General features: G+C 36.3%; 1 long non-coding RNA gene and 1 pseudogene across 1 annotated transcript; one reads left to right on the plus strand and one right to left on the minus strand.

The window, feature by feature from the left end:
• Window positions 1-2,926: 2,926 nt before the first annotated feature.
• On the plus strand, window positions 2,927-8,977 carry LOC132626924 (uncharacterized). The gene is made up of 3 exons (XR_009577700.1): window positions 2,927-3,120; window positions 3,601-3,665; window positions 7,227-8,977. It is a non-coding gene; the product is annotated as an uncharacterized LOC132626924 (long non-coding RNA).
• A 150-nt stretch (window positions 8,978-9,127) lies between these two features.
• Window positions 9,128-10,649, minus strand: LOC132626923 (large ribosomal subunit protein P2y-like; annotated as a pseudogene).
• Between the last annotated feature and the right edge of the window lie 334 nt (window positions 10,650-10,983).

Raw genomic sequence — 10,983 nt, forward strand, 5'->3', positions numbered from 1 at the left:
AAACAGAACCCTACAGTGGGGCAGAATTTTTTAGGGTACCTCAAAAATTCCTATCAGAGGTGGTCAACAAAGGAAAAGCCGGAATAGAACCATACACTGAGGCAAAAATTTTTATGGGACCTCAAAAATCACTACTCAGCAAAACAACATAAGGGACGACTAGGGCGAGTCTTGAAACTGGGGCAGAATATTTGAGAGAGGATCTCAAAAATTCCGAGTCGGCAACCGCATTATCAAGGAGGATCAGCGGATTTTCGTTCAAATGGGACACACGTCATGACACAAAATGAAATAAACACTGCTAAAAAAGGAAAACAATGCGTATTTTATAAATTTTATTTTTTTGAAAAATCTTAGTACAAATACATCCCAAAAAAAACACCTTTCGAAATACCAAGCCCAAGAGGGTTCAAAGTGGAATAAAAAAGGAGACACCGGGCAGGAAGGCGACCACGTTAATCGGCTTCGTAGGAAACTCACAATTTTCCGTGGATGCAGGTTTTTTCCTCTTTACAGGACAACAACAGAGCAAAGGCAAGAGCCCAAACGGAGGAGAAAGATCGAAAGAATCACAACTGAAACATGTAGTAAAAACACATCAGAACAAAGGGTCACAAAGAGGAAACAACAAAGACACATCAGACCAAAGGGTCACAGTGAATGAGCATAAAGACATACTCGACCAAAAGGGTCAGGACAAAAACAAAGAGGGCATATCCGACCACGAGGGTCACAACCCACAATACAGATGAAGGATAGATCATCCAGCCACAAGGGCCATATCTGTTACTTTTAAATTCTTCATTTTAAAGTTGCCAAGAGGGCCATTCATACAAGCAGCCAAGAGGGCCATTCATACAAACAACCAAGAGGGTCATTAATACAAATAACCCAAGAGGGCCATTCATACAAACAGCCAAGAGGGTCATTCATACAAACAGCTAAGAGGGCCATTCGTACAAACAGCCAAGAGGGCCATTCGTACAAACAGCCAAGCGGGCCATTCATACAAACAAGCCAGTACAAACAGCCAAGAGGGCCATTTGTACAAACAGCCAAGAGGGCCATTTGTACAAACAGCCAAGAGGGTCATTCATACAAACAAGCTAAGAGGGTCATTCATACAAACAAGCCAAGAGGGCCATTCATACAAACAACCAAGAGGGCCTTTCATAAAAACAGCCAAGAGGGCCATTCATACAAACACGCCAAGAGGGCCATTCATACGAACAGCCAAGAGGGCCATACATCTAAATTTCCACAAGAATATCCGCATATTATCAAAATCAGGAAAAAAGGACGTGCAGCCGCCCGAAAAGAGTCAGTTGCTGAGTCAGATCCAGACAACTTGCGGAGCAAATGTAGAAATTTTCCTTACGTAGCCGGTCAAGAGAGGGTGCCTATGAGAGTCAAGCTCTCCGGCCGGGATTCGGAATCCATCCAACCTCAGACTCAGCCACTGCTTGTTATGTTTTTTTTTTATTTTGTTTCAAAAAAAAAATGCAACCGGTCGGATACACACCAGGAAGTCTGAAAGTACTGTCACATAAGGGACTTACTTCTCTCCAGGATGTTGAACTACACGTGACCTGATTCTCAGGAACTAGGGATATATAGGCAAACACAAGCCCCGAGAGTCGGTCAAATCCTAGCAAGACTCCTTGGGATACCTAACCACTATGTTGGAATGCCCGGGGAGTTTCTCGCAAAACACTTAAAAGTTCTAGTCGAGTCGAACTACAAATGGCCTGAATTCTCATACAACATGAGATATGGAGGAAACCCGAAAACCAAGGTCCTGCCACGTATGTAGAATTGCATAGAGGTGAAGGGTACAATAAGCCGGGTTAGTAAAAAATTAGGATTAGTCAAATTTTGTTGCTCAGGGATGGTCCCGCCATCCCCAAACACCGAAAGGGTAGCTGTTGACACCTAATTTTTGACCTCCCCTAAGCCATTCCAATCACTCGGAGTCCCTGGGAAATGAGGGAATAAGCTGAATATCTCTAATAGCCTTAAATTATTTTACAAAATGCCCGAATCAGTATTTCCTCCTTTTAAATTAGTAAAAAGATTTTTTCATGCATCATGTTTTGTTTAGAGAACGATAAATGATTTTCAAGATATTTGGTTGAATTATTTTAAAAGAGGAAAAGAGATAGAAGAGGAATCCTTATTTAATCATTTAATATTATTTTGTTTAACATTTCCCTTTTATTTTCCCACCTCTTAAATTTGGATAATTTAAATAGTTTAGGTAATTAATTATTTATCCTTTATTTACTACTTCTTATTTTTACAAAAAAAAAAAAGTATAATCGCCCTTTAATAATTTGATTAGGCTAGATAATTAATTTAATAATAATTATTGCAAAAATTGAGCCCCTTATTATATGTATTTTCCTTTTTCCTTCTTGATTTTGCCCTGGTCATAACTAGTTTAATTATTCTTTCATTTAAAAGAATTAGCTTATATTTTTAAAAAATTAGCCGGTTGGTATTTAATTTAAAATAATATGTTCAAAATTAGATTAAAAGGCCATAATTAAAATAAATACGTTGGGCCAATTTATTAAAGTTTCAGGCCCATCAATTAATTAAACCGACGTTTGAATTTATTTGTCTTTTCTTTATTATTGTAAAATACGTGGCAGCCTTTTTTTCCCTCTTCCATGGTTTTAATCTTCTTTAATTATAAATAATTAATAACTAGATATACCCAACATATACACCAAGTATACACACATATACATGATATATATGTGTATACACTTGGTGTATATGATATATGAGTGGCCCATCTACTCCTTAGGAATCAGTGGACCGAGCCCAGCCCAGTAGAGGTTGACCCGGCCCAAGTAAGATAATCGGGGGGAGGGGTTGGTTATTACCCCTTCACTTCCCATTTTTTAGAAAAATAGAAAGGGGTCAAACACCCCTTCCCTTTTCTCTTTCCTCTTCCACGATTAACCCTAGCGCCGCCTATGCTCGTCCCTTGCTCTCATTGCCAAAAATGGCAAACAATGCAGAGGCCTTAGACCTCAACAACTTTTGCTTATTCAAATGCATGCAACAATCAATGGTTCATAAATTTCTCACTCAAAAATCGTTCCAAACATGGTATAGGTCACTTTCACCTTCGAATTTTTCTTTTAGTTTTGAATTTGTTACACGTTTTCTGCATCTGTTCTTTATTTTCACTATTTATATTGTTGTATTCTTGTTCGATTCTAAATGGTTGAGTACGAATGGGCCAGATCGAGTAGAATCGTGCTCAGATCTGGCCATACGTTTTTGAATCTGTCAATTTCCACCGTAGATCTTCATTTTGCAAAGGTAGTTTTGGACGAAACCCGTCTATCCCACATCGTGGTTCTTGAGTTTTCTCACAGTCTTGGGGTTCTAAATAGAACCCCAACCTTCAACATAAAACAAGTTTCAGAAGTTGGAAGAAGCTTAAAAAATTGATAGGCTAGAATTTTGAGTCAAGAACTTGAAATTTAAGCAAAAAGTATAATTTTAGACTCATTAAAAACCTCTTTGTCAGGTCTGAGTCTCTTAGTCAAAAATTTATTTATTTTTGTCTTCTTTGTGGTTGAGTTTGAGGGTGGAAGCACAAGGAGCTTCTTTGAATCCATTCTTGACAAAGGCTGCATCGAAAAAAGGTAATTCCCTACTCCCTTTTATATTCCTTGTCATTTTATAAGTTAGTAGTTAATTTGTAGAATGTCCTTGGGTGATGACTTTTGTAGTATGATTGTTGATTTAAGCATTGTTTAGTAAGCTCTAGAGCAAAATCCTTACAAAACATGATGCTACATTTATATGTTTAATCTGGTATATGATTTTTTGGTTTAAGAAGGGATGTCTTAAATCAGTACTGCAACTTGGCAAAGGTATTTAAGGTTGTTTGAATCTAGAAATGGCTTGTGTGTTCTTGAATTTTGATAAGGATCTCAGTATACTATCAATATGTGTTTATTGAAACAAGAAGGTCTAGTTTAATTAGGAAACACCTAGATTGTTGTAAGGTTGTTTAGGATACTAATTGGTTTGCATGACTGTTTAATAGACATTGTTTAGGATTAGAAAACCATTATGACATATTTGTGGGATTAGCAGTGTAGTGTTTGTATCATGGCATGATAATACCTATTCTCAAAGAGGGAATTCATGACTTTAGTATCTTTGGTTCTGTTTGAAGACTCCTTAACTTGCCTTATTGAATATATCTGAGATTGCCATCAGTTGATTTGTGATATTCTCCTTTTAAAATAAGACTACCCTACTTCTATCTTACCATGCTTAAGTGAGAACCATTTTAAAACTGTGCCTAAAGAGTGTGTGTGCAAATGTGTTATGTCATCCATGGTTGATGTTACATTGCTATACAACTGCCTTAAGTTGACCCTCTATGTGATTTGTTATTATTCTCTATTAGTTTGTTAAACTCTATAAGTGTGTAGTAACTGTTTTGACTTTGGTAAATATGATGAAAAAGGATTAAAGACACAGGCAGATTAAGAATTCAATACTTCCCTAAATAAGGAACCACCCTGCTCTTTCTGAGAATCTGTCTGGCTTATTGTTTCACTTTTGAAAGAAAGTTAAATTAAAACAAGGCTAACAGCTTAAGATATGTTTTTTGTTGGGAGACTAATATGCTTGGAGTTTTTATTTGATTATGAACTCTTGATTAAACCTGACTAATGAAAATAACCAGCTTGTTGTTGATAGTGTAAGTTCAGAGTTAAAAGGTATAGAGTGGACTTAGCCTTAATAGCTAATCATTCAAGTTAGAGGTTTGAATAGGCAAACCAGGGATAGAACCATAATGAGACTAAGTCTAGGGAGGCATTGAAACAAGACTATTTGAGGAAAAAGAGGTTAGGATAATATGATGAACCCTTAGTTTGTTAAAATGACATTACTCTGCTAATTCAGTCTCTTAAAACATGAATAGAGGGGGGGGGGGGGGGGGGGGATGAAACTGCCTAAACTATCCTAAACCTTATACTTATTCATGAGAAGACCTCTGTCTAAAGACTAGATTAGTCAGGGATTTGAGCCAATCTTTTGCTAAGTAACTAGTCCTTTTAGAACTGGAATAGAAATCTAAAATGCTTGCCATGTGACTTATTTATGAAGACGCCATATTTTTTCTTTTTACCTACATGATAGTTCAGGGACTTGTTTCATTTTCTAGTTGAGGTCTATCTTTCCTTTTTCCTCTTCTCTTCTTTTTTCAGTGAACCTTGTTGCGTCAAAGACTTAAAGGTTTGATGTTGCTTAGATAATAAAGTATCTTTATTAAAATGAGTGTTGGTTCATGGCCATTTGGCAGTTTACTTACTTGAATCCCCTCTTGTATTCTATTGGAAGGTTCTGAATGTTTTAAAAAGAAAGTAACTATACCATATCTAAGATCAAACTGCCAATCTAGTCTGTGTTGTTAAATCATGAGATTTCTTACATGAGTTTTTGTTGAAATATAACTAGCTTAAGACAAAAGATGGAAATTGGCCTACTGTCCATTATTTGAATAATCTCTGTTTGGGCTTGATCTCTAATAATCTACCTAGATATTCTATTATCCTTATCTCCTTGACATGCCTCATGCACATTTCCTATGGTTTGGCCAGATGAAGTTTGCACTATGACATAACCTGTTGAATTCTTAAACTGATCAAAGTTAGTCCTGTGAAGTAGTTTAATGAACTTATTGATGACAACTTGATTCAAATTATGATTCTATATGGATTTGCTGGCTTTTAGTGGTGAAAATGATCCTAATCCTGGCCTAAATGATCCTGCCTATTTATATGTCCATGCATTTGAACTTGTTAAGACATTTGTTTGTAAGTAAATCCCTGGTAGCAACTGTTCTTTGTGATTAGAAAAGATTGAGGATGAGCTAAAAACCACATGGCTTGGAAGACTCTTTTCAAAAAGGTGCCTTGAGAGGGGATCTAAAAAGGGTGATCATGGCACTGTTAGATTAACCAACCCCACTTGCCCTTTGTATAAAAGGCACCATAGCACTTTCATAAGCCCATGGTGGTGCATGCTGATTGTATAATCTTTCAAAATCATGTGGATCTTGTTGCTAGGACCTAAAGGACTTGGCTAAAATTAGACATGCATTGATAAGTGGCTTAGTGAAAGCTCACTGGTGAACCTAGGAGCATCTATACATGACTGAATTGGAATACAAAGGGAAGAACTTAAAGGGAAATAGGAAACTTGAATAAGTGAGGGATTGAAACTGAAACAGAGTTATAAGAACTGTTGAGTTCATGTGGGTCCTTTTTTTTTTTTTTTTTAAATTCCATCAATAGGACATGAATGGTTTTATGCATCTTATCTCTGCTATGAGTGTAGCTTGCATGCTTCTACTTGATTGTTTTCATCTTGTTGAGTCTAACTGGGACTTGAAAATCCACCTACCTGCCATGTTTATGTGTTTAGCTGAATTGAAACTGATTCCTTTTCTCATGTTATATCTATCTGCTTATTTTACACGTGGCCTTTGTAAACTGTGACTTGGAGTATATTTTCCCTTTGTTTGGGTCTGTTTGGTTCCCTATATATGTGCAGTGTGTGTGACTGAATTCTACATTGGAATCTGCTATGATTGTACATTTTTCACAAAGAAACTAATAAGCTTATTTGGCATAGACCACACTTGGCTTAAAGTAATGCATAGTATGATAAACATATTCCTATCCCTTGGTGTGATTAAGTGTTAGTAATAATGTGCAGTGATATATTATCTTTGATTCTTAGGAGATTTGTTTTTGCACTTTCCTTTTGTATCCTGGGTTGAAGGCTAAACTATTCAATGATATTTGATTCTAATGGGGGCATATGTTCTTGATTGTGGTAAGGTCGAGGATCACTTGGGGTTGGCCAAACCTTCCCCCAGTGCTTGCCATGCCTGGGGTTCGATGAAACCCCTTGGATCTTGTGCGACGCTGGGAACAAGGAGGGTGGCAACCACCCTAATACCGCTCCAATACACCCAGCCCCTATATCACTATAATGCATCATGAAAAAATATTATGCTAGGATAGATTGGCTATTCCTATCTCAATATTATCGGTGTGTGTGTATATTTTCAGTGTAAATTATGTGAATTTTCATAAGATTCATGTCTAACCTATGTCCTTTTTCTTTTTCCCCCTCCTCTCTTACTCTTCGCATGGCCACTTGGGCCGGGGAAACAGCCTCCCTATTGGGCCTAAGGACAATCCTTTCAAAATCTGCCGAATATAGGGAAGCTAATATATATATATATGTCTGTGAAGGCCCAACCATGGTTGAAAATGGTTAAGGGGCTTGGTACACCCCAAGCTTTACTTGCTTTATTTTGCGATATGCTATGTTTAGTTTTCACAATTTGTATTTCTAAAACTCACAACATTATTGGAAATCAAATGGTTGAAACTAGACGTTTTAGGCAAACGGTACTTAGGCCGTTTAGTTTGACCTTAGGCTCCTTTCGCGAATTTTCAGAACCTGTCTCGTTTTCTTATTTTTAAAAGGGATTTTAAAGGGGTAAATCAACTGGGTTTTCATAAAATAAACTAAGCTTTTTTAGGAAAATGGTAGATGTTGGTATGTCACGTTTTTTCACCAAAATTAGTTGCCATACAGTTTTTTTCAGAAGTAAAAAGAACACATTGTTGTTTTCATTATAAAACCAGTTGTTAAAATATAGAGATTTTGTGCAAGTCACGATTAATTTTTCTCAACCAAAATGCTGCAATTTATTTGGAAGAAGCGGGCGTTTTTTTGGACTAAGTCCACGTAAACAAAAAACTGAGTTTTGGGCCAGAGCCCACCTAAATTGCTATAAGTCAAGATTTTTGATCGAAAACCAGTACTGAACGCTCTTTTCTTTTCAGAAACTGTATGAACAAAAAATGCATTTTCTGGCCAGAGCCCATTACATATTTATTAAAAAAATTGACAACCCTTTTAAACGGACACAAGTTTATATTGTTTTAATCCTTTGCTCTCAACAAATGTGTTGTCGTCTGTTATCCTTTGCAAATCCATTCTTTTACGGTCCCAAGGTCGAACCAAGCTGGACTTTTAAGACAAAGTGCTAAAAACGTTTTTCCCTAATAAAATTGGAAACATATTCGTAATCACAGAATAATAAGTAAAGCGTTTTGCGTATATATATGATTAACCCGGAAACATATTCGTAATCACAGAATAATAAGTAAGGCGTTTTGACGTATATATATATGATTAACCCGAACCAAGTGTGGATTAAGGCATGAACGAGAAATATGTATATATATACACTTTTTACTATAACAAGATAACTCCTTTTTTTTTTTTTTTTAACAAAAACTTACTTATCCTCATATATAAGGGGAAATATCTTCATTTGGATATGATAAGTCCAACCTAAATAAGCCCATATATAAGGGAACTACACCCAATTCTTCCACAAAACTTGATATGCAATAAAAGGACAGATTTTGCGGTAATCTTACACAAAACAAACAGTTCATGCAAATACTCACATTGGAATTCGAAGGTCAACCATATAGTACAGATCCTAGGGTGCCTAACACCTTCCCTAGGGGATCACTAGAACCCTTACCTAGAACTTTGTATTAAGAAGGATTTTTCACGGCGATGAATAAACCCTTCAAAACCGGTTTTCCTAATTTCCTAAAAATTAGGTGGCGACTCTTTTAAAACAAAGTCCGAAAGAGCACCAACGATTTCGAAGTAGCTTTTTCCAAGCGTTAACCCTGCCCGCGAAAAATGCGAACCGTTACAATTGCATCCAAGGTCGCTAAAGTCTCTAGTGACATTCATTTTAAATGCTAAAAAAGACCCATATTATTACCACTAAAAATAATTACTTTTAGCGGCAATTACTATAGCCACTAAAGTTACCTTCGAAAGCAACATATTTTGTGGCTTTTGTTATTCCCGGTAAAAATACAATAATTGCTAGCAAAGGAATATGGCTTAGAAGAAATTATTATTATGAAAGCTAAAATTGACCATAGATTATTCTCCTTAATCCATGGATTTAACCGAGCACTATTTTATACATAACGTATTTTTTTCTTCCCAAGAGAACAAAATTTGTTTGCATTCTTCTAAAAGATTTCAGTCTAACAACAACAATTCTAGCTCTGTCCTACATTTCATCTACTAATCAAAACGCAAAACAAGATGTTTCTATCCATAGACAAAGAAATTTTGAGCATCTAAACAAACTCTTACAACACACCCTAATAAAAAAGACTGAAGTTCATCCTGATCTGATTCCTCTTTCTCTTCCAAATTCTCATCTTTCCTGGATTCAGCTATGAGAGGAGCAGTAGAAACACCACCACTACCGCCTGCGGGAGCAGCCATGAGAATAGCACCTCCTCCAATGAGTACAAATGCCAGTTTCACATCCAGTAGCAATTAACTCAGTTAGATCCTCACCCTTGACTTCTGACAGAAGTAGCTTCATCATATCATCATCAGTTTCAGCACCAATGTTCTTCAAGTGCTCGGTGCAAGGAGAAGAATTCTCTCTCAAAACAATGATCAGGTAGGCATTCGCCACCTTCATTGATGTGACGAAGAAGGTGCTTTCGATCTACTGAGGGAAAAAGCAAAAATCACAACAAAAATCTGGTAGAAGATTCTTATTAAATATAATGTGTTTTCCCAACTTTGTTGCTTAAGGATATCTATGCAAACTCTCGCATGTGGGACTTGCATTTGATTTCAATGCATCAGGACAAAAAAAAATAAAAAATAGGGTAGTTGTTTCATGTCAGATCAAAATTGTCATGGTTCATAAAAACGAGAAACAAATTCCGGATCAAAGAGGTATTAGTTCAAGACATAGCCAATTCAAGGAAAAGAAAAACTTAGGCTCATTCCAAAAGAAGAAACTTCATGTCAAGTTAACATAGTAATGCAGTTGTGCTTGCAACATATTAGTTTCCAGGAATATGTGTATAACTTGCTCTGATTTTTATCTTTCCATTTTCAAACTCCTAAATTTGTGTGTAGTTTGCTCTTATTCATCACTGCAGCTCTTTCTCTCTCTCCATCGCTGGCGTTTAGGTTCATCCTCTTCTCCGGCGAGATATGTGGAGAAAACAGACGGATAAAAATCGTTGCGCTTCGATTTATCCTCTTCTCCGGCGAGATTTGTGGGGAAAACACGAATCAAAATCGTTGCCCCTCTTTCTCTCTCCATCGCCGATGTTATGATTCCCACTCTTCGACGGCGAAAACATTGTTGAAATTTAGCATCAACTAATGTGGGTACTTTCTCCTTGTTGAAAATTTAGCATTTTCAAGTGAACTAAGCAATAGAGGACATGTTTTGTTGTAGTAGAGTGCTGTGAATTGCAGCTGGTGGTGATACTGTTTAATATACCTCGGTGAATTGTTGTGTTTAAGAAGAATTATCTCCATGTATATACCCCCTATATTTCGCCTTGATTGTACTATATATATTTGGTTTTTTTCACGTATGGAATGTATTTTGTAGTTTGTGTCCTTGTTTGACTGTATTCTTACAGATGTATTCTTGTTTCACTATATTTTTGTGGTTATGTACCCATGTATACACCTTTGTGTGTGTGTGTTTTTTTAATCCTTTTGTACACCCTGTAATTTGTATTTCGCCTTGGCTATATCATGTATGTATTATTTTTTCATGTAAGAGTTGTATTTTTGTTATTTGTATCCTTATTTGATTGTATTCTTGTTGGTATATCCTCGTTTGACTGTATAAGATTTTTCAACCGTCATTTTAATTTAATTTTAGAAAATACAAGCGAACATATACACTCCAACGAACAAATACAAGTTGTATTCATTGATACAGCCATATGGCGTGAATGAATACATGTCATATAACCGGAAAACAACTGAACAATAGCTACGAAATATAATTATACACATTGTAGCTAGGCAACGTAAATAACTTACAAACTA

The sequence above is a fragment of the Lycium barbarum genome, chromosome 2 (genome assembly GCF_019175385.1).
Source record: "Lycium barbarum isolate Lr01 chromosome 2, ASM1917538v2, whole genome shotgun sequence".
Lineage (NCBI taxonomy): Eukaryota > Viridiplantae > Streptophyta > Magnoliopsida > Solanales > Solanaceae > Lycium > Lycium barbarum.